This window comes from Equus caballus, chromosome 15 (assembly GCF_041296265.1).
Source record: "Equus caballus isolate H_3958 breed thoroughbred chromosome 15, TB-T2T, whole genome shotgun sequence".
NCBI lineage: Eukaryota > Metazoa > Chordata > Mammalia > Perissodactyla > Equidae > Equus > Equus caballus.
In genome coordinates, this window is record NC_091698.1 from 100473694 (window position 1) to 100494644 (window position 20951).

Sequence of the window (20951 nt, forward strand, 5' to 3'; positions counted from 1 at the left end):
CTGGGGTGACCACTGGGAGCACAGCCAAGTCCTGAGGAGTGTCAGGTCTGAGACCTCCGTGTAGCAGGAAGGGCCAACTTGGGACCCCCTAGGGGACAGTGACCCCAGCTGGATGAAAGAGGACACCTGCTCTTTTCCTAGCTGGCCCAGGTCACTTTGCATTTTCACACAGAGAGGAAATTTGAACCCCTCAACCACCTGATGACAACGGCAGCCATCCCGGGCACAGGAAGTGGGAGACACCGAAGATCCGACAATGACACCTTTAGAGATGTCGTGGGCAGGGGAAGAAGTCAGTTCAGTGCAGCTCTTTTTCATTCTACAAGAACTCTAGAATTTGTTCAGAATTGCATCTGACTCCATGGAAGGCCTTTGTATTAACTCATGTCTTACCCTGGTGAGTGGGCTCAACTCTAACGGCATGGGAGACTCCCAGGGACCTTTGGAATGTCTGATGCTCGGGCCCCGGGCCCAGGGATTCCGTCGCTTGACCTGGAGCAGGCCCGGCTCCAGTGCTTGGAGAGCTCCCACTCGCCTAACGCGTGGGGAGTTGTGGATAGCCTGGGACGCTTGCCTGTTTCTTTACTAGAACCCTGTCGTTTAGAATAGCTGTGCATTTACAGAAAAGTTGCAAAGATGGCACAGAGAATTCCCGACCCCCTCACTCCACAGTTTATTTGGGTTTTACGAGTGTCTGCTAAGTCTCTTTTCTACCCCAAGATCCCTCCCTACATTTGGTTGTCAGGCCTCCGTGGCAGCCCCTGGTCTGCGACTTTCCTTGCTTTGGACCACCTTGACGGTGTCGAGGGCCGGGGTTTGTAGACTGCCCCGTGCTGCGGGCTCGTGTGGTGTTCTTCTGACCCTCAGACTGGGATACTGGGTCCTGGAAGGAAGACCACAGAGGCGAAGTGCCATTTCCATCACGTCGTGTGCAGGGCCCGTGCTGTCACCTGACTTGTCACTGTTGATGTGGCCTTGATCACTGGGCTGGGGCCGTGTCTGTCAGGGTTCTCTGCTGTGAAGTGACACCCGCCCCCACCTGTCCTCTCAGAGGCCCGACACAGAGCGTGGCCTGCACCGTGGTGGGAGGGTGGCTCCACTCCCCCCTCTTGGAGGGGGCAGTGTCTACATAAATTATTTGGAATTCTTCTGTAAGGGTGAATTGTCTCTTCTCCTGGTTATTTATGTTTTCAATCATTTGTTTATGTTGGTGTGGAAGCGTAGACATTTATTTTAAACTCTGGGTAATAATCCAATGCTACGTCATTTATTTTGTGGCTCGTATTGACCTGGTTTTGGCACCGCGAGCTCTTTCAGAAGGGCTCCTGTGTCCCTCTGACATGCCTCTGTCCTCTTGGTTTTCAGGCACTTTCTTACTTAAGAAGCCAGGCACCGGCTTTACTGAACACCTGCTGGCTTCTGTTTTAGGCACTTTATTTGCATTTTCATTGTTTAATAATAACCATCCATTCCTTTCGTTAGCACACACTCTCTCTCTTTCTCCCCTACCCAGTTTTCACTCTTGTCCCAGGAGCGGTGTCACCGATAGTGGAGGGACTCGGCTGGCAAGTCAGGAGGCCGAGGATGTACCCCAGCTCTGCTTCTCACCAGCTGGGTGAACTTGAGCAAATTCCTTAACATTCGCCAGCCTCCAGTCTCTGATCTATGACACGGAGACAGCACTGCCTAGCTCAAAGGAGCGTTGTGGGTAGTAGACACCAGTGTAGACAGTGCTTGACACAAGGAGGGGTGCTCATGTAAGTAGCTCAGTCATTCCTGGCCCTGGCTCTATCCCTAAGCGACTGTGTGACCATTGTGACCTCTTTGAACCTCAGTTTCCTTATCTGTAAAATCAGGGGACTAGACCAGACGGTCTCAGAAGAACCACCCAACCGTCCTGAGGTTCCACGTGGGCCCAGGTGCACCTGGCTGGTGGGGATGGGAGAGTTGGGGAGAGAGCTAGACAGGGGCCAGCAGCCCAGCCCGTGGCCAGCCCCAGGCTCGTATCAGAATCAATTTTGCGGATCTGCTAATTAGGGAAGATGGCCTTTTACCCTAGAAGACAAAAATTAACCCTGTAAATGTAACCTGCATGTCTGGGCTGAGCAACCCCGCCCACCCCCGCCCCAATATGTGTTTCAGCTCTTAGCATGCCCTGGCTGGCTGGGCATAGGCTGGTGATCATAAACCAGTCCGATCTGATAGAATGTCAAATATGTTTGTTTTCATTGGTACACAACTATGCACGTGTGTTTCATATGTTCTTAGATATCTGTTCTTCCATCTCTTTGTGTCTCTCTCTACCCAGCAGTGGCATTTGTCAGCTTCTGTTGACAAGTGGGATTGGGGCTGGGGTGTGAGGCTGGGTTTCTGGTGAGAATTTCTGAGGTTGGTTACAGGTGCTGAAACCAGGGGCCGGAGCCTGGCAGTAGGTGGGGTGTGGCCCTCACTGCGTTTCCTGTGGGAGCTGGGCCTCAGTCAGTCATGTGGGCCAGTTCACCAGAGCAGGAAAGGGACAGATCAGGAGGGCCAGCTCTGGAAACAGCGCCCGGGTAGGGCAGGGCTCGGGGAGCGGACCTGGGTGCCCACAGCTCCTCTGGTCTGGCATGGGCAGGGGGGACGGGGATGGGCGGGAGGGAGAGTCTGCTTAGAGCAAGTCTGGGTTTCAGTCTCAGAGGAACAAGGCTGAATGCCACTCACCCAAACTAGGTCACAGGTTAGGGGGAGCCCAGGGCTCGGGCCTGGTGGTGGGTGCCCCAGCATTCAGGGCTGGGAAGGGGAGTGGAGGAGGAAGAGGGGAATCCAAGTGTGAGCCTTGGTGATGGTGGCCCTGGGGAGCAAAGGGGTCTCAGAAGTTCCAGTCAAGGGAGCAAGAGGCAGCAAGGACAGGACCCAAGGTGGAAAGTCTAGTGGTCTTCCTCTCCTACAGGTTACTGCACAAACTACCGCTCAGGTGTTCTCACCCATGGGCAGAGAGACGCATCTACTAGGATGTTTGTGGGGGTCTTGTTTGTAACAGGATAGAATTGAAACAATGAAAGTGTCCATTAGCAGGGGACCTAGGGTATCTGTAATGTATATCAACACAGAGTGAGATACTCTGGGGATATTGGAAAGGAAGAGGTAGGCCTGTAGGAATTGGTACGGAAAACATTGCAAATACGTGTTGTGAGTGAGAAAAGCCAAGAGCAGAGCACAGAGAATAGTAGGCACCATTTGAACAAAAGTAGATCTACAAATGATGCTTGTATATTGTATCAATTAGGATGGGTTCTCCTGCAAGGAATAAAAAACCCAGCTAACAATGGTTAAAAAAATAAGGGTTTATTTTTTTCCTGTAACCCCACATCTGGAGGGAAGCAGTTGCTGCTTACCAAGCTTCTTTTCTGTGCCAGCTTCACGAAACTTGTTGGCTTTTTAATCCTTACACGTTTTTCCTCATGGTCCCCAAAAGGCTGCTGCAGGTGTGAACATCACATCCAAGTACAAAGAATGAAGAAGGGGACCGGACAGGACCAGAAACGATTGTCTTTTCTTAAAATCTGGAAATTGAGAGGTTCTCAGATGCCTCTCTGTTCCCTCCTGCCCCCACCAAGGGCCAACTCACGTCCACATCTCATTGTCTACGACAGGGTCACATGCCCGTCGCCAACCCCAGGGGCAGGGAAGGCTGGGAAAGCAGGGGTCTGGCTCTCCAGTCACTATAGCAAGGAAAGAGAGTCTGAAAAAGCTGTCACATTAGCCAGTCAATAGGGTCTGCCCTGTGCCTGCAAAGGACTTGGTGGGAAGGGTCCCCTGGGGCTCTTGATAGTGATGCCTCTGGGGAACAGGCTGTGGGATCTGAGATGGTAGAGTGGCTTACTTTTTTCATTATATATCTTTTCATGCTCTGACTTTCTTGTTACCATGTGTATGTGGGACTTTTTCAATTAAAAAAACTTAGTAATTAAAATCAAAAGCAAGCATCGTGAAATGCAGAGGGTGCAACGTGCCAGGCTGAGAGAGGCGATTCAGGAGACGGGGTCTGGGGAGAGCCCTGAGGCTCCTTCCTGTCTGTGGGGGCACGGCCATTTATGGGCTCCTGAGGCTGAGTCCGTGGGTGAATGGGCTGATGATGGGCGTGAGGGAAGACCCTTGTGCTTGGCACCTGGGGGGTGGGAATGGGGGTGGAGCTCGCCCAGGACTGCACCTGGAGTGGGGAGAGAGGGGAGGCAGGGGCAGGGGGGCTGGGAGAGTCGGGTCCCCCATCTTTCAGCCGTTTACTTACTGGGTGTCTCCGACTTTCTAGCTGCCTCGTCTTCCAGAGGGCAGTGTTGAAACCACCTTCTCAGGAAAATCCCTTCGTTCCTTGCTCTAGACTGATGCGTGTTTCTAACTCTGCTCACCAGCTGGACATGTGTCTTTGACGACACAGCATGAAGTGGAAATGGGAAGATGGTCTGAATCAGTCCTTGAATCAGATGACTGCGATGAAACTGGAAGAGAGTCACAGAGGCTGATGTCACTTACGCTGGGCAGGAGGGTGGGCCCAGAGACGAGGGAAGGCCAGCGGCGCAGGCCAAGGCCACCGGAGGGAGTCTTTCCCCATCTGATGAGTTGTCTGTAATGGCCCTGTGGGGGGTCGTGTCATAGCTGGACTAAGGACAGGACTTGCTCTGTGGACCAGGGAATCGGAGACCCTGGTCTCGCCCTGGTTTTAAAATTGAGCCCCTGTTCTCCATTCATCTATCTACAGGTGGTTCTTCCCTCCAGAAGTCTAAGACGGGAGAGAATTTAGTATGAGCCCCTGGACTTTTCCTTAGCAGAGGCTCAGTCTGTACCAGGTGTATGTGATTTGCTTGTGTGTGCAAGAGAAAGCACAGCGTCGCGTGAATCCTGATGCTCACGAATAGAACCGCCAGCTGAGGCTGACACTCCAGTGCCTCCCTGACAGTGTATCGGGACCAGTCATAGAGTCAGGAAGGACTTTATAGAGATTCATAGATTTTTCAGGTAGCCAATCCTTAAACTCACAGAGCACACAGATTGTCTAGATCTGAAAACCTAAAGGCAGATGTATCAGTCAGAGCTCATTGCAGGAAACGGAAACCATTCTAGAAATATTAAGTGGAAAGAGTCTTAATACAGAGAATTTTGTCTTTACAAAATGGTTGCAAAGGCTGAAGGAGCAGGTTCTCTGCTGGGCCGCTGGAAGGACTCCGAGAAGAATACAGACCCGGCCCCTGGGAGAGCTGCTGCCTCTGAGACTTCCCGAGAGAGGGGCTGCTGCGGCTCCTGCTGCTCCTAGAGAACGCTGCCCAAGGCCCCAGTCCGATCCCGGGATCAGGAAGGCGCGAGCTGGGGAATGGAGACTGTGAGGTTGCTGCTGGAAACCCCGCCTCTCTGCGACCTAATTTGCAGCAGCGACCGTCAAGCTTTGCAGGAAGAGGGCATCTGGCTCACGTCCGCCTTCTACAGGTGTCCTTTGGTGCAAGCTAATTTGCATCCAGAACCCTAGCTGCAAGGAGGCCTGGGAAATGCCTCCCAATTCTTGCATCGGACAGAAGGAGAGGTCAAGTGGGCCATTCGAGAGAGTCCGGCTCACAGGTCAATGCCAGTGGGTGCTGGATGGCTTAAGTGGATTGATGCAATATTGACTCTTCAGGAAAAGTTTGACTCAGAAACGTGTTACACGTTGGGTGGTAAGTTCTGGAAAGCATCCATTTCTCCCAATTTCCACATGTGATACTAGATGCTTCTGGTCTCAGCTCTGTGGTATTTTGATATGTGGCCTTGAACAAGCCTCAGTTGCCCCATTTGTAAAACAGTGATGTGTGACAGGCCTGAAGGTGGCTTCCAGCTTCGGGCTATTTCTCACGGTATCATTTGGCGCACACTTTGGGTCCTGAGCTGGGCAAATCTTATAAGCACTTCTATGAACAGCCACTCTTTGTTCCTGGGGTTTCCAGACATCGAGTGCACTTCCCTGGGGGCTTTTCTGAGAGCTCGTGAGGATCAAAGAGAATTAGGAGGAAGAAAAACTTGTGGAAAGCTTGGTAAAGCCCAAGCAAAAGTGGCTTGTTGCCCCAGCACCAATGTCTGCTGTCGGATGTGGGGCTTCGTAATTTGCAAGGCCCTGTGCCATTTGCTGTTCCCAGCAGTGGCCTCTTTGCGGATGAGGAAACTATGGCTTGGCCAGCTCTGTGACATTAGGGACGATGCTTCAGAGAGCACATGACTGGTGGGGCAAGGGGGAGAACACATGTCCCAGGGCTCTGCCAGCGATCAGAAAGGGCACTGTTCCCTGGGGACTCCACCAGTCCCTAGCTGGGCTCTCCACAGAGAGGGGAATCGAGGGTTGGGGATGAGATGAGACCCTCTTCTGCCTCTCTATCCATGGGCTCAGTGCTATGCCAGTAAATGTTTAACAACCGACCAAAAAAAAAAAAAAAAAAAAAAAGAGACAAAATAAAAAGCCATGTTTGCCCATTTCTGTCGTGTAAATACTCACACCATGCCCATTCCAAACTACCTATGAGACATCACCAAGGGCATATCTAGGAATGATGCTCACATTTGGCTTTAGTGATGCGGGGAGGGCTGCCCTAGGTGGTCCGCCGAGATGCCTATTGGTGAAATCTCTCATTATTCATGAGAGAAGTGGTGGAGAGTGACTGACCAGCCTGAGGATCACGGAGACCGAGGGGAACACAGGCTGCCGGGCTTAATGGGTCCTGCCCCGAGGAGGCAGTGACATCACCCTGAGGCAGGAGATGGTCTGAGCTCATTCGTTGACTGTTCTCCAGAAGGAATGGTTTTCGGGTACCAGCCTAACCACTTCTTATCCACTGCCAGTGACCGCAGGGACTGGTCCAAGGCCACACAGCTGGTGCCTACCCATCCTGAGGCTCTCACCTCAGCTCTGTGAATAAGCCCTCATTTCTCAGAGGCCTCAGAGGGAGGGATGCTCGGCAGCTCTCCTTCCCCAGCAGGCCAGAGGGAAAAAGTAGGGTGTTGACCCGAGGCCTGGAGAGGACCCCCAGACTCTCAGCCCACCTGGAGTCATCTCCGCACTCCCCTGGCCCCGCTGGAAGCTCACTCTCCCTCACCCGTGGCCTGTTCTCCCTCTCTTCCCTTCTTCCAGACCCAGGAAGGAGCTAGTGTCCCAGGGCATGCAGGGGACATTCAGGGATTGCCCTGGGATTGTTGGAGAGAAATCCCTTCCACCACTGTGGCTGAGCGCGGCTGGCGCTGGGCCGGGGGGAGCCTGAGGAGGAAGTACGATGACCCCCGGCCACGCACCTCTGTGGCTTGTCACGGAGGACTCCAACAGGAAGTGACTCTTCACGCAGGGGGACCCATGCGTGCCCTTTGGAACTTGTCCCCACCTCACCCTTTAAAGAATTCAAGCAAAATCACAGAAACAATCCAAAATGGCGAATTGGTTAAAAATACAGATGCTGGAGCCAGATTGTCTGGCTTGGAACCCAGGCTGCACCAGGTCCCAGCTGTGTGATATCAGGCAACTGTCTTCTCTCTTCTCCACCTCAGGGTTTTCGTCTATAAAATGCTAATAACAATAGTTAATAAGACCGACCTGTAAGGCTGTTGAGAGGATTAAATGGTTAGAGCCACCGTAACCACGTGGGCTGGTGTGTGTATAGCCCTGACACAGTCGGAAATCAATAGCTATCAGCTGTTCAAGTATTATCGATATTGTAGTTGGTGGCCTCTGAGTCCTGGGGTTTCTTTAAGTCTTTGGGGGTTTTGGGTTGTTTGGAGGGAGAAATTGTGCTTGTCATCCTGCCTGCCTGCCGGGATCCTCCATGCTGGCCCTGTGCAAGCAACGAGGGACAGACACATGCTTAATGGCAGTGATGGTGCGTTCTTTCATGGCAGGCTGGAGGAGGCACCTCCCTGATGTCTCTTTCTCTTGCACCATTGCACCCTTGGGAATGTTGCCTTCATGACCCCCAGGGGCATCCACGGTCTGGGGGAAGATGCTGAGGAGCAGAGTTCCGATGGACCTCGGTTCAACTGGACTTAGAATTCCAGATCTGCCACTACCAAGCTCTGTGACATTGAGCAGGTGACTTCACCTCTCTGAGCCTTGGTTTCCTATCCATAGCAATGAAAGGAACTGTAGTTATTGATATTAATATTGGTCGCGAGAAGGAGGGAGGCATAATTGTAAATATTAAATGAGATCGTGGGAATGTCCCAGGCCCAGGGTGGGAACACAGTCTCTCAAATCTTAGTGCCAAAGTGGGTTATGTGGTTTAGGCAATTATGTCCTTTCATTCTCATAAAAGCCTGTGAGCAGTCACATTTCTTAGTAACCCAGTGTACAGATGGTCTGATGGAGGCCGAGGGCCATGCCACCTGCCCAGGGCCGTAGAGTGCGGCCACTGCTGAGTGGGTGTCAGCCGGGCTCTGCTCCGAGCTCAGAGCTGCCCAGGAGCTCTGCCAACTCCTACTGTGCCTTTCCTTTCTTTCTGCCATGTCTGAGGAACTCAGCCCAAGAACCACCAGCCACAGTCCTGAATGGGCCCTTTCTTCCTTGAGGACACCTGGATGGAGGCTGGGGCGCCCGGAGGTGGCAGAGTGACAGCAGGTGGAGATGGTTTCTGTTTGCCTCTTGGTTCTCAAGTGTTTCCTCTGATAACATTCATAGCGAGCCGCACTGCTGGACGTTTACAGCCCACCCTGAGGGCCGGAAGTGCCCTGGCCACGGAGGAGAAGAGGAAAGAGGAGGAGGGGATGGATGGGAAGGAGGAGGGGCAGGAATAAGGGGCAGCAGGAGAGGCGGCCACGGCCTAGTGGCTGAGCAGGGCCTGAGCGCACTGTTCCTGAAGGCGTTTAGAAAGTCTAGCTTTCTCCACCAGAGCTTCCTTTGGGCTAAGAAATTCCCGAGACATTTGCAATGTAAAGGGCGGCCGACCTCCGTGACGCAGGGGATGAGATACCATCAGAACGAGAGTATATTTAGAAGACAGGAAATGAGCCCTCCAGCCTGCCCTTGACTTCGAGCAGGCGTTTTGCCTTGTGAGCACCCGGAGTTGACCGAGAGGCTGCAGGGCAATGTGAGAGGAAATCGTTCTGGCTGTGCTGAGGCGCCCATTTCTTCCCTTTTTCTCCTCCCACCCCTCTTTCTGTTTCCGTGCTTGCAGGCTTGGCTGGGGTTGTCCCAAAGTGATGGGGAGAAATGACATTTTGCTAGGAACTGAGTCATTTTGCTGGATTTTTTCAGCCATGTCCCTGATTAGTAAACCTGTCTCAAGAATGGGAAAATGCACGGGGCTATTTTTAAGTGTTCTCAGCATCAATGATCCTAATTCCTAGAACAGACATCAATGGCCTTTCTAGTCTCAAGTGTAGATAAACACTTAGCAGCTGTGTGACCTTTGGCAAATGAGCCTTGCTGAGTGTCAGTTTGCTCATCTGTAAAATGGGGCTAAGACTCCCTCCCTCACAGGCAGAGGATGAAATGATTGTGGGCACCCACTCCCTGCCTCCTTGCAGTGTGTGGTGCCTGTGGGCATTCAGTATGCTGAGGGTTCCTCTTGTTATTTCTACGATAAGACACTGTTCCAAGACCAGCATGGGGAGTGGGTGAATTCGCCCATGTGCCAAACACAGGTGTGTTTATCAGTTTAAAATCCACCTTTGCTCACCTAGTGGGGGTATCAAACTGAATCTTGTGCTTAAATCAGCAGCCAGGGGAAAAGTTGGCAGCTTCCTCTAGTAAATCAACATTTGCCCAGCTCCTCTGTGCCAGCCCTGTGAGGGCAACTAGAGGGAGAGAGATGCCACACGGCCATGGCCGGGGGACTCTGTCCCAGGTGGAGACGGACACACAAATGATGACAAGAGCAGTGGTGAGAGCGGTGAGGGCAGGGGGCACCTAACTCAGAATGGGGACTTTGGGAATGGCTTCTCTGGGGATCTCATTGTCCGTTATTGAAATCCAAGGACACTCCAGGATGCAGTGGAATTAGAAGGACGAAGACAGTTAGGGCGTTTTTATAGGTGTGCTTGGTGCAGACGCTCTCTCAGAGTAAACTGTGTGGAATACATTCCATTCCAAGAGAGACACGTCCATGTGTCTAATATAAATGTCACTACTCTCAGTGTCATTTTCGCTGAGTACTAGACGCCATGCACAGGGCTTTGCTCATTTCATCTTCACAGCAGCTCTGTGTCCACTTGCCTAAGGTCTTACAGTGGAGAGAGGGCAGAGCTGGGATGTAAACAGAGCTCTGTGACATGTCCCTTCCCGTCACCAAGGCCCCTACGTGCGTGCATCCTTCCTGACTCAGACCTGACCGGCCACCGTGCAGAGGGGCGATTTTGCTGTGGTCACTTATTGCTCCAAATTGGCTATAACGAGATGGATGTCCTAATGATAATTCCTCTGTTGGTGAGGGCTGCTGGAGGACAAGAGTGTTGCCCTGCGTGCCGACAACAGTTCTCTCTGGAGTGGGACTCCCCAGGGCCCTGGAGAGCAGGGCTCTCTTGTCGCCTTTGCTCTCCATCTCCAACAGTTTTGGGTGGTGGGGCGGTGCGCAGGCCTGCTCATTCCTCAGCAGCTGCCTCTGGGGTGGAAGCCTCAGAGCCCACAAGGTCTCTGGTCCCTGGTCTGGCGTGGTTGTCAGCAGCTCAGGCTAAGGCTGGGAGACTGCGCCAGCCTCTGTGTGAAGGGCGGGGTGCTCAGGGGCCCACAGGAGGCTCACCTGGGCAGCGTGTGCCAAGAGCAGAGTGGGGTCAATCTGGCTGTGGAATGTCCAATGTGCTTAAAGAAAATACTTTTTTTAAGAACTTCAGCAGATTTATTGCTCCTCTGCAATATAATTCAATGTGTCCTATTATATGAACTTATGTGAAATATAATACACAATTAGGTACACAATAGTGCCCCCTTACCCTCAGGGGATATGTTCCAAGACCCCTGGTGGATGCCTGAAACCACGGATGGCACCAAACCCTCTATATACTACGTTTCTTCCTATTCATACACCTATGATAAAGTTTAATTTATAAATTGAGCACAGTAAGAGATTGACAAAAATAACTCGTAATAACATAGAAGCATTATAACAATATACTGTAATAAAAGTTACCATAGACCTTAGCAACCTCAGCGTATGGTTTTTCCCTTTCCTTTTTAAGTTGAGAACTTTCACATTTTCACTTAGAGGAAGTGCTCTTCAGCTGCTCCTTGGCATATCCAAATTGCCACCATCACCACTCTTGTATTTTGGGGTCATTATGAAGTAAAATAAGTGTGACTTGAACACAGCACTGTGATACTGCAACAATCGATCTGATAACCGAGACGGCTACTAAGTGACTAACGGGCCGATAGCGTATACAGTGTGGATCCGCTGGACAGAGGGGTGATTCACGTCCTGGGAATTTCATCACACTGTGCAGAACAGTGTGCAATTTAAAACTTATGAATTGTTTGCTTTGGAATTTTCCATTTAATATTTTCAGACTGGAGCTGAAACCATGGAAAGTGAAACCGTGGATAAGGGGGGACTATTGCATTATACTGTATAATTGGTGTCTCAGTTAACTTCCAGCTCTATAGCTTTCTTGCCAGAGGATCAGAGTTGAACTCAAATTAATCATTGTAGCTACTGGTTAGCATTTGTCATGAATTCAGAGAGGGGGTAATGGAAGCTATCGTTGGAAGGAATCATAGGTGAGCTTTGACACTGGGGAATTAGCATTTGAACAATTCACAAATGACCTGGAAAGTCCAGATGCTACAGTCTTAATGCAGTTGAAGTATAGCGTCTCAGGCTTGGGAGGCTGTATGCTGGTGAGGAGGGCCCCCCGGAAGTGTTCACCTGCGCCTCTCAGAGCAGATCAGCGTCTCATGCGTGAAGTGAGGAAAATCATATTTCTCTGCAAAGAAAAAAAAAGATCCAGCACAGAAAGCTATCTGCTAAGGTGATGCTGAGGGATACGGAGCAGTGACAGTTCTCAGCCAGGTACAAGCCATCATGCAGGCTTCAGAGAGGGGTGATTGCTGGCGATGGCAGGGTCGAGGAGTCTGGAGATTTGTGGAAGTTCCAACATGCACTGAGGCCATTGGGCTTCCATCATCTGAGGACCCCCTGCACCTGCCCAGCAGCTGCCGCAGCCTCAGGAGAGGAGGCAGAGTTAGTCCTAAAGGCTTCCCTCCCTGGTCCGGGCCTCTGCGTTTGGCTTCTTTCCATGTTCTGCAGCCGAGTGCGGGTCCTGGAACGCAGCATCACTTAGAGCACCCGGAGGACCGAGGGAGGCCCCAAGGCTTGTCCTGAACTTCCTGGTTGTCTGGAACCCAGGCGGATGCCTCACATCTGGTGGGTGTGGGCAGTGGAGGGGCAGGGGCACACGGAGAGGCTGGCGTTGGTCCTGAACTCTAAGTCTAGCTGCGTGGCCTCAGACAAGTATTCAACCTCCCAGAGCCTCAATTTTATCTTCTCTCCAGTGGGGCTAATAATATTTCCCTCACAGAAGTGGGGAAGGAGTGAACGAGGCGCCCGGCACGGTGCCTGCCCACAGGGGGACTTGGTAAACAGAAGCCATTAGTAATAAAACGCTGCCGTTGGGGTAGCAGATTCTGCTTCTTTAAGAGAGCTGTCTTGGAGAGATTTTTACATCCTACTGTACTGTACCAAAGAGACAACTAAATTCCTGTTTACATATAAACCTAAACCCTCTTATTCTAACTGTGCCACCACCTTAAAAGACATATATTTATGCTTTCGGTTTTAGCCATTCATCTGTTTAGAAGCAGCACGCTCTTCCAGAGTGATTATGCTAATGCACATAAGGAGTGCAACAATCGCGCTGACTGCACTAACCATCTATTTGAACTACGTTGTACAAATAAGATGTTATCTTAAATAAGCTCCTAATATAACTCAGTAATCACTATAATGCTTTTTGATGCAATTGTGGTGTTATTACTGAATTTAGCCATGAGTCTCAAATACTGAACCCTTGAGCAAACACCGGCAGTGCCCAGTTGCTGAATTCCCGACCTGGAGGAACTGGATGTGGCTGTCCTTGCAGGCTAGGGAGGGCAAGGGGTGGGCCGGCATTGTGCGTGGTCCCAGGACCAACACCCACAGCAGTAGGTGAAGAAGTGTGAAGGATTGCACCTGCCAGAGGTAGAGTCGTCCTTATCAGAAGCCTCATCAGAAAGAGGAGAAGGAACTATAAATATTGCACAGCGGGCACATTCCAGTGACAGTGGAGATATGAGCAGGCTTGGTCTGACTCACGGAGTGGAATGCAGACCAGGAAGGATTTCAGTCAGCTCCCGTCCTCTCTGCAGGGCTGACCCGACCTGCGTTGCCTCCTGACTCTCAAAGGAGGGTTGGAAAGGGACCGTGGGAACTTGTGGGGCAGGTGCATTTCTCTGGCAAGACTGAAAGAAGCACTCAGATCTCAAAGGAGAAACTCAGTTTATCCTCACATCTCATTAAAGAAGTAAGAAAATAGGACATCCATGTGAAAGCGGGGATTTAAAAATACGACTGTCCTTCCTTCCTTCTTTCCCTCCTTCTTTTTATTTTAATAGTTGGGAGCATTTAGCTTAAAAAAAGGAAATGAGAGCCAATCTAGGAGAATGCTAGGAATCAAACGAGACGAACTTTAAGGAGAAGGTTGGAAGGACTGGTTAGCCAAGTAGTCTGAAGGCGGACATGAACGGCAGGTTCGCTGTCCCGGCCCGAACTTGTCAGCGCAGTTCTCATGCAAAGAAGGTCCCTGGACTTTTTCCAGGGGAGAAGAGCAGTGTTCCCTGTTCACTGTGGAAAGAGTCCTCGACCTGGAATCAGCAGGTTGAGTCCGTTGGTCACCATGCAGAGGGGCTCAGAAGCTGGGTCCGCCTTTCTCTTCACCCCACGGCTGCAGAGAGGGACACTCACCTTCCCTCTCTGATGGTTATAGGTGAGCAACCAGGAGTCTGGAGATGGAGGTGTCACCTCATGAACCAGCGTACGCCAGGATCTGGAGCCTCAGGGCGTTTCCATCTTCTAGAACGCTGGTTGGCCTCATACGCTGCAGTCCCCGGTGAATGACACACTCAGGAAGATACTTCTGTAGAGGACAGAGAAAGCCGGCCTGCTGGGTCTATCCAGGGGTGTGGATGTCCGCAACTGGGGTGCTTGAACACTCTAGTGTCAGAACAAGTCTAGTGTCTTGAACACTCTAGAAGAATTGCAGAATGTGTCTTTCGTGGACACGTAGAAACCCAAAGAGGCTGACCGAGTGTGGTCTAAAGGTGAGCTTAGGCGGAGGACTCATTTCAATGTCTCAGAACTACCTGTGACTTAATTTAAATTATTGCTGTTAAATTAAACTTCCAAATCATGTATAAAGTGTGTCCTCAGGTAGTTTCGTGTGTCTGGGAGCCCTCTTCATGCTTTCCTTTGATGGGGCCCACCATGCCTTCCTGTCCTGGCCCCAAGGTCCTTACCGAAGCAGACCTCATGACTTCGGAATTTAGAATTAACCTCCCGTTTCACAGATGAGAATATTCAGGCCTGGTGAGACAGGGCCGAGGAGAGCTTACAGGGTGACTCAAAGGATGGGGGAGGGGCAGAGGCCACAGCCTCGGGAACAAGCATACAACTCTGGCCTCTAACACCAATGTGCTCTGAGATCTACGAAAAGCCACAGCCTCTCTGGGTCTTGGCTTTCTCATCTATGAAATAACATTTTGGGCAATATTATGGCCTGAGTTGTGTCCCCGTAAATTTATACACTGAAGTCCTGACCCCCAGTCCCTCAGAATGTGACTGTGTATTTGGAGACAGAGTCTTTACAGACATGATGAAGGTAAAATGAGGTCATGAAGTGGGCCCCAATCCAAAATGACTAGTGTCCTTATAAGAAGAGGATATTAGGACACAGACACACACTTGGAAGACCAAGTGGGGACACAGAGAGAAGACAGCCATCTACGAGCCAAGGAGAGAGGCCTCAGGAGAAACCAGCCCTGCTGACACCTTGATCTCAGACTCCCAGCCTCCAGAACTGTGAGAAATAAATGTCTGTTGTTTAAGCCCCCAGTTTGTGGTTCTGTGTTATGGCCACCCTGGCAAACTCATAGAGACGAGATCATTCCATAGTATGTAGATGGAAAACACAAGCGTTTGTTCCTTGCTGCTGGTTAGTTACCGTGGACCCTTAAACTATCCATGGGCTGTGGTTGGCTGGGAGTTGAACAAATGAGATTGGGCCCTAAGAGGTTTCTGGAGCCTGAGGTCTTGGAATTGGCATTTATCCCTTCAGGAGACGCACTCTGCTGTGCTCTTTCCTCACCACCTCGCTGCCCTCTTGGCTGCCTCTCAGGGCCGAGCACATGCTGGTGGCTTCCTCTGCCCCAAACACTCCACATTCTTGCACATTTTGTCCAACGAGCAGGTCGATGTGACAGCAAGGAAAGCACAGCGACTTACTAAATGGTGTTGAAAGAGCAAAGAGAGAAATTGAAAACGGTCTACCATGGCCAGAGGCCAGCCAACCGGGAGTGGAGGGAGTGGAACTCCTGGTTCCTGGCGGTGGGGCCAGAAGGCATTTAGGCAGCATCTCACTGGGACTGTGTGTTTCACAGATGGGAGTTGGAGGTCCCAGAGGAAAAGTGACTCAGCCCAAGGTAGGGCTGAATCTAGACCACCCACCTCTTGAGCACCACTCCTGGTACTTGTCACTAGGTCGTACTCATTTGGGAAACAGGAAAGGAAAAAACAGACTCTTCAGATTCAGAAGTGCCTAATGGGAGAAAACAACACATTTGAACCCTAAATGTCTTCTCCAAATGAAATTGCTTGTTTTTTTAGATTCATTTAGCTGTCTGAAGGAGTTACTAGAAACAGTTAAACATTATCATCTGCCCATCATGTGAGAATGACCATGAAGGTCGGAGAAAAACACAACATGCTTGTCTTGACTCATCGGAAAGTTACCCTCATGGCCATGCTATTCGTTTTCTACGGGAGCTGTGGTGTGGGTCACACGGGTACTTTCTTCAGGTGCTCCAAGGTGAGGGCCACAGAGGAGGGGCACAGGGTTGGTACATTGTCACCTCTGTGGAAGGTGCTGGATGGCTTCCTCAAAAAACAAAACAAACAAACAAAAAGCAATGTATACTCATTGCTGCAAATTTAAAAATGAAAAAAGAGTAAAACAAGAGAAGACAAAGAAACTTCCTATATTTTCACAATCAGAAGTTCACTGCTATTACTCTTTGGTGTATTTTGTTTTTTCTATTTTTTCCTGCATGTTAATTTTCTTACTTAGTTGTAATCATCCTTTGATTGTAGGTTTCAGTGGAGAGGATCTAAGTTTTTCTCATTTCTCATTTTATCTCTCATACTTGTAGAGTGCTTGGCATGCAGTTGGTTCTCAATAAATGGTTTTAAATCAGTTTGTAGAACAATAATATATATCCAATTTTGTAGTCTCCTATTCTCATTTTAAATTATAACGTAGTCTCCCATATTTTTACTGGCTTTTTCTAACTAGTGTCTCTTTAATAAATGCATGTAAAATCAGAGTTTAATGTACTTCACCATTTCTCTACTGCTGGAAATTTAGGTGTTTTCTAGGTTTTCAGAATGCAGTGTGTTCTTAATAAATAATAAAGCAATGAACATCTTTGTACATAAATATTTTTCCCCCATGTTCTGGGATATTTCATTTGGATGGGTTCCCAGAAGGCATTAACAGGTCAAAGTATAGGAACATATTTATTTCAAATCCAGATGGCTACACACAATTTTTCAAAACGTTGAGCCGGCGTACACTCCCATCAGCAGGGTAGGAGGCTCGGGCAGACAGAACGTGAGGTCTGGGGTCCAGTCTCCTGGGCTTGAGTCCTGACTTGGTTATATACTTGCAGGTGACTTTGGGTAAGTTGCCTAACCTCTCTGGGCCTCGGTCTCCTCCTTTGTAGAGTGGAAGTGGTAGTGATAGCTCATGAATTGTGGTGAGAATCAAATGAGCAAAGTTCGCAAAAGTGCTCCAGTCTGTAAGACTATGAAATGCGAGTTCTCTGGCTAACGGCCTTGCTGTCAGGTAGGCATCCAGCCTGCAGCATCCTGGGTCACAGGGGTATAGCATCCCAGGCCTTGGGGACATAGCACCCTGGGACTCAGCACAGAGTGCCCTGGGGCTCAGGTGTGCAGTACCTGGAGTTCAGGTGTGCAGTACCTGGAACTCAGGTGTATAGTACCTGGGGCTCAGGTGTGCCGTACTTGGAGTTCAGGTGGGAAATATCTGGAGCTCAGGTATACAGTAGCTGGTGCTCAGGTGTGCAATACCTGGAGTTCAGGTGTGCAGTACCTGGGGCTCAGGTGTGCAGTGCCTGGGGATTGGGTGTGCAGTACCTGGAGTTCAGGTGTGCAGTACCTGGGGCTCAGGTGTGCAGTACCTGGAGTTCAGGTGTGCAGTACCTGGGGCTCAGGTGTGCAGTACCTGGGGATTGGGTGTGCAGTACCTGGAGCTCAGGTGTACAGTACCTGGCACTTGGGTGTGCAGTACCTGGAGCTCAGGTGTGCAGTGCCTGGGGATTGGGTGTGCAGTACCTGGAGTTCAGGTGTGCAGTACCTGGGGCTCAGGTGTGCAGTACCTGGAGTTCAGGTGTGCAGTACCTGGGGCTCAGGTGTGCAGTACCTGGGGATTGGGTGTGCAGTACCTGGAGCTCAGGTGTACAGTACCTGGCACTTGGGTGTGCAGTACCTGGAGCTCAGGTGTGCAGTACCTGGGGATTGGGTCTGCAGTACCTGGGGATGGGGTGTGCAGTACCTGGGGATTGGGTCTGCAGTACCTGGGGATGGGGTGTGCAGTACCTGGGGCTCAAGTGTGCAGTACCTGGGGCTCAAGTGTGCAGTACCTGGGGCTCAGGTGTGCAGTACCTGGGGCTCAAGTGTGCAGTACCTGGGGCTTGGGTGTGCAGTACCTGGAGCTCAGGTGTACAGTACCTGGAGCTCATGTGTACAGTACCTGGCGCTTGGGTGTGCAGCACCTGGGGCTCGGGTGTGCAGTACCTGGAGCTCAGGAGCTGAGTCCTGAGGATGCCATGTTGTGTGTTCCTGTCCACCTCCTCAACCCTGCTGAAACCTGAGCTACGGCTTCTTCTGTGTTCCAGTCCTAGGGACTCAGTTCACGGTTTGCTCCCCCGGCCTGAGCACACGGCTTCACTGTTCTGTTATTGGCAGCTTCCAAAGCACTGTTTGCCAAAGGATGGCGTCAAGAAGCCCTTGGAAGTAAACAGCGTAATTTCTTTTTCTGATTATATATGTTAAGGTGAAAACTACCCTAACAAATCGATTCCCAAAGTTGCAGAGGCAAAGGAAGAAACACATGCGCTAGACTGAAGTGCGTGGTTGGTGAGGAATAGATCAGAGGGAGGCAGGAAGCCAGCAGAGGGTCACAGCAGGGAGGGAACGTAGACTTTCCAGGAAACGATTTCATTTCCCCTCCCTCCTTCTCTTCTTATCTTCTTTCCTTTCCTTCTTTTGCTCATTTATCCAACATCCACTTGTTGCTGAGAATAAGAGGATTAGAAGATGCAGCCCCTGCTCTTGGAGGCTCTTGGTCCAGAGGAGACATCCGAGAGTGATAGAGCGGTGATAACAGTTGATTGTGGGCTTCGACTGCATGCATGGGGTGCTCGGGAACACAGACATAACCAACTCCTCCCAAAGGCATGTGGGGTCATATCAAATCCCAGTGTAAGGATGTGCCTCTGGAGGCTGCCACATGGCAGGCATGTGGGCTCCGGGAGACAAGGAGAAGGCCTGGCATTGGGGGTGGGTGCTCAGGGAAGTGAGATGTTGGCTGGTCCAAGGGCAAGTTGCATGGCACCAAGTTCTGCTCCTGAAGGCTGAGGGGAACCAGGATCCCCCGGCTTGAGAACAGCTCTCTCGCAGATCCAAAGGGAATGGCAGAGATTCCTCTGTGGCTGTGCAGAGACCGTGCAGCACTCTCAGTATCCAGATGGAAGCTGCGTGGCTGCTCAAATACATTGTCTTCCCATCTCATCTGACTCATGCACTAGGAACGGCACTCTCCCGAGTCAGTCGTGCTCTCACCGGGGGCTCCTCCATCCGGAAGAAGAAGAGGGCTGCCCATTTGGGTCTGTACTATCAAGTGTGAGGAATCAGTCAGCTTTTCTTTCTTGTGTACTTTTGGACCTATACTTGACATTCTGTAAAAATGCCCAGGTCCTGTCGATTGCACGTGTCACAGGAGAAGAGTATCGGGAGCTACACTATGTTGAGCACTCAGTACGCACCGGGCCTTAGACTTGCACGCTGATCTTGAGTTCTCAGGGGAAGTCCACGAGTTAGGGCTGTAACTTACCATTTTACAGAAGCGGATCCAAAGTTCGAAGACTTGCTGCAGATCACAGAGTTGGTAGAAGGCAGAGCAGGAATCTGCTCCCAGGTGGTCTGATTCTAGGACAAACGCTCTTAGCCGCTGCTCTGTTCCCCTCCCAGCGGAAGAGACGACGCAGTAGCATATGTGGCATAAACGGCTTTCAGGGAGTTCTGCTTTGAGGAGCTGGGGTTGTGAGGCCCAACTCTGGAATTCTCCCCATTCATCACCAAAGTTCCTGTGGGTGACTATTTCCTTAGTTTGGGCCAGGCTCTGGGAACAGAGTCAGATAAGAGGAACAGGCTGACGACTTTCAAATGTCTGAAGGCAGATCAAAATAAAAAGAGATGAAAATAGTTATTGATGGACTGAGATGTAGAACAGAGGTCAGAGGGCGGAAAATATACCATGACAAAATTTAGCACAATAAAAATGAGGAGTCTTATTAATAAGATCAATAACAGAAGTGGAGTAAAGAAAAAAGTGATGAAAAAAAAAAGAAGAATAAAGTGATGTGATGGGCCAGTTCTAATTCCAACTGCAGCACACATTAGTGACTTGGGTTATCTTAATTCTTATGAGCCTCCCTGTCCTTCTCTTTAATGGAAATGGTAACATGATGGATAATTCACAAGGTAGTTGTATCGATTAAAGAGAAAATACATCTGGAGGCCCCTAGACTGCTGGCGGACATAAGGAGCTCAATAAACAGTATTTCCTCCTCAACAGGGAGAACTAAGAATGGAATGACCTGCCTCCATGTGTGGGGAACATCCTTCACCGAAAAACTTTAAGACAAAGTTAGGTGAGCTCTTGATGGGAGAAGGCAGAAGGAGGAGATGGTAATCCCCATCCGATGGTGCCGAGGGTCTGGTGGACGGGCCGGGCCTCTTACAGGGAATGGGAGGTCTTCCAAATGGAGAAGCAGCTGCTCTCTCGCCCACCTGCTGCCTGTGGGACGGTGTTCCTTGTGTTGAGGGCTTGGCCACATTAAACAGAGGGTTGGAGGGTGCAGGGGTTGGAGCAGGGCTGTGTCCTAGGTGAGGACCCTGGTCAGGGGAGGGGACAGGCATTGGGAGCCCTGGCCTGACCTTCCATCACAGCTGATACCAAAGCATGAGAAGCAGGTCCTGCCCCGATGTCAACGCCCTGCCTTCTGCTTGGAGAGGAAGGTCTGAAGGGCAAGGACAGTAGGTGACAATGTGTGATTGAGTGGCATTAAGTAAGAAGTCCGAAGTGGGCAGGATTGCTTTGCGTTGGGGTTTTGGGAAATGGATGTGCTCAATGGCCTTGAGTCATTGATAGGATCTGGACACCTACAACGGCGTGAGGCCAGAAATCCAGGCGGAGAGGCTGATGGGTGGAAAGATGGTGTGTTTCAGGGACTATCTGCTTCAGTGAGCAGCGAGTGAGAAAAGAGGCAGGAGAGAGATGTCAGATCCATGTTGTGGGGCCTCGTTTGCCCAGCTCCTCTTTCCTGGACAGCGATTCTTTGGCGGCCAGGCTGGTGTCTCATCCTTCTTTACTTCTGATGGTATCTGGACCAGGAGAGGCTCAATCCTTGCTGTGGGCTTGAATTTTCCAGT

The 20951-nt window shown here is 50.6% G+C and overlaps 1 long non-coding RNA gene across 1 annotated transcript in view; it reads left to right on the plus strand.

Annotated features, from left to right (window-relative positions):
- Positions 1 to 2460: 2460 nt before the first annotated feature.
- LOC111768166 (uncharacterized) overlaps positions 2461 to 20951 on the plus strand; it is a 50034-nt gene continuing 31543 nt past the window's right edge. The window contains exons 1-2 of the long non-coding RNA XR_002800347.2: positions 2461 to 2552; positions 4289 to 5681. This is a non-coding gene — a long non-coding RNA (uncharacterized lncRNA). The remainder of the gene's footprint in view (positions 2553 to 4288; positions 5682 to 20951) is intronic.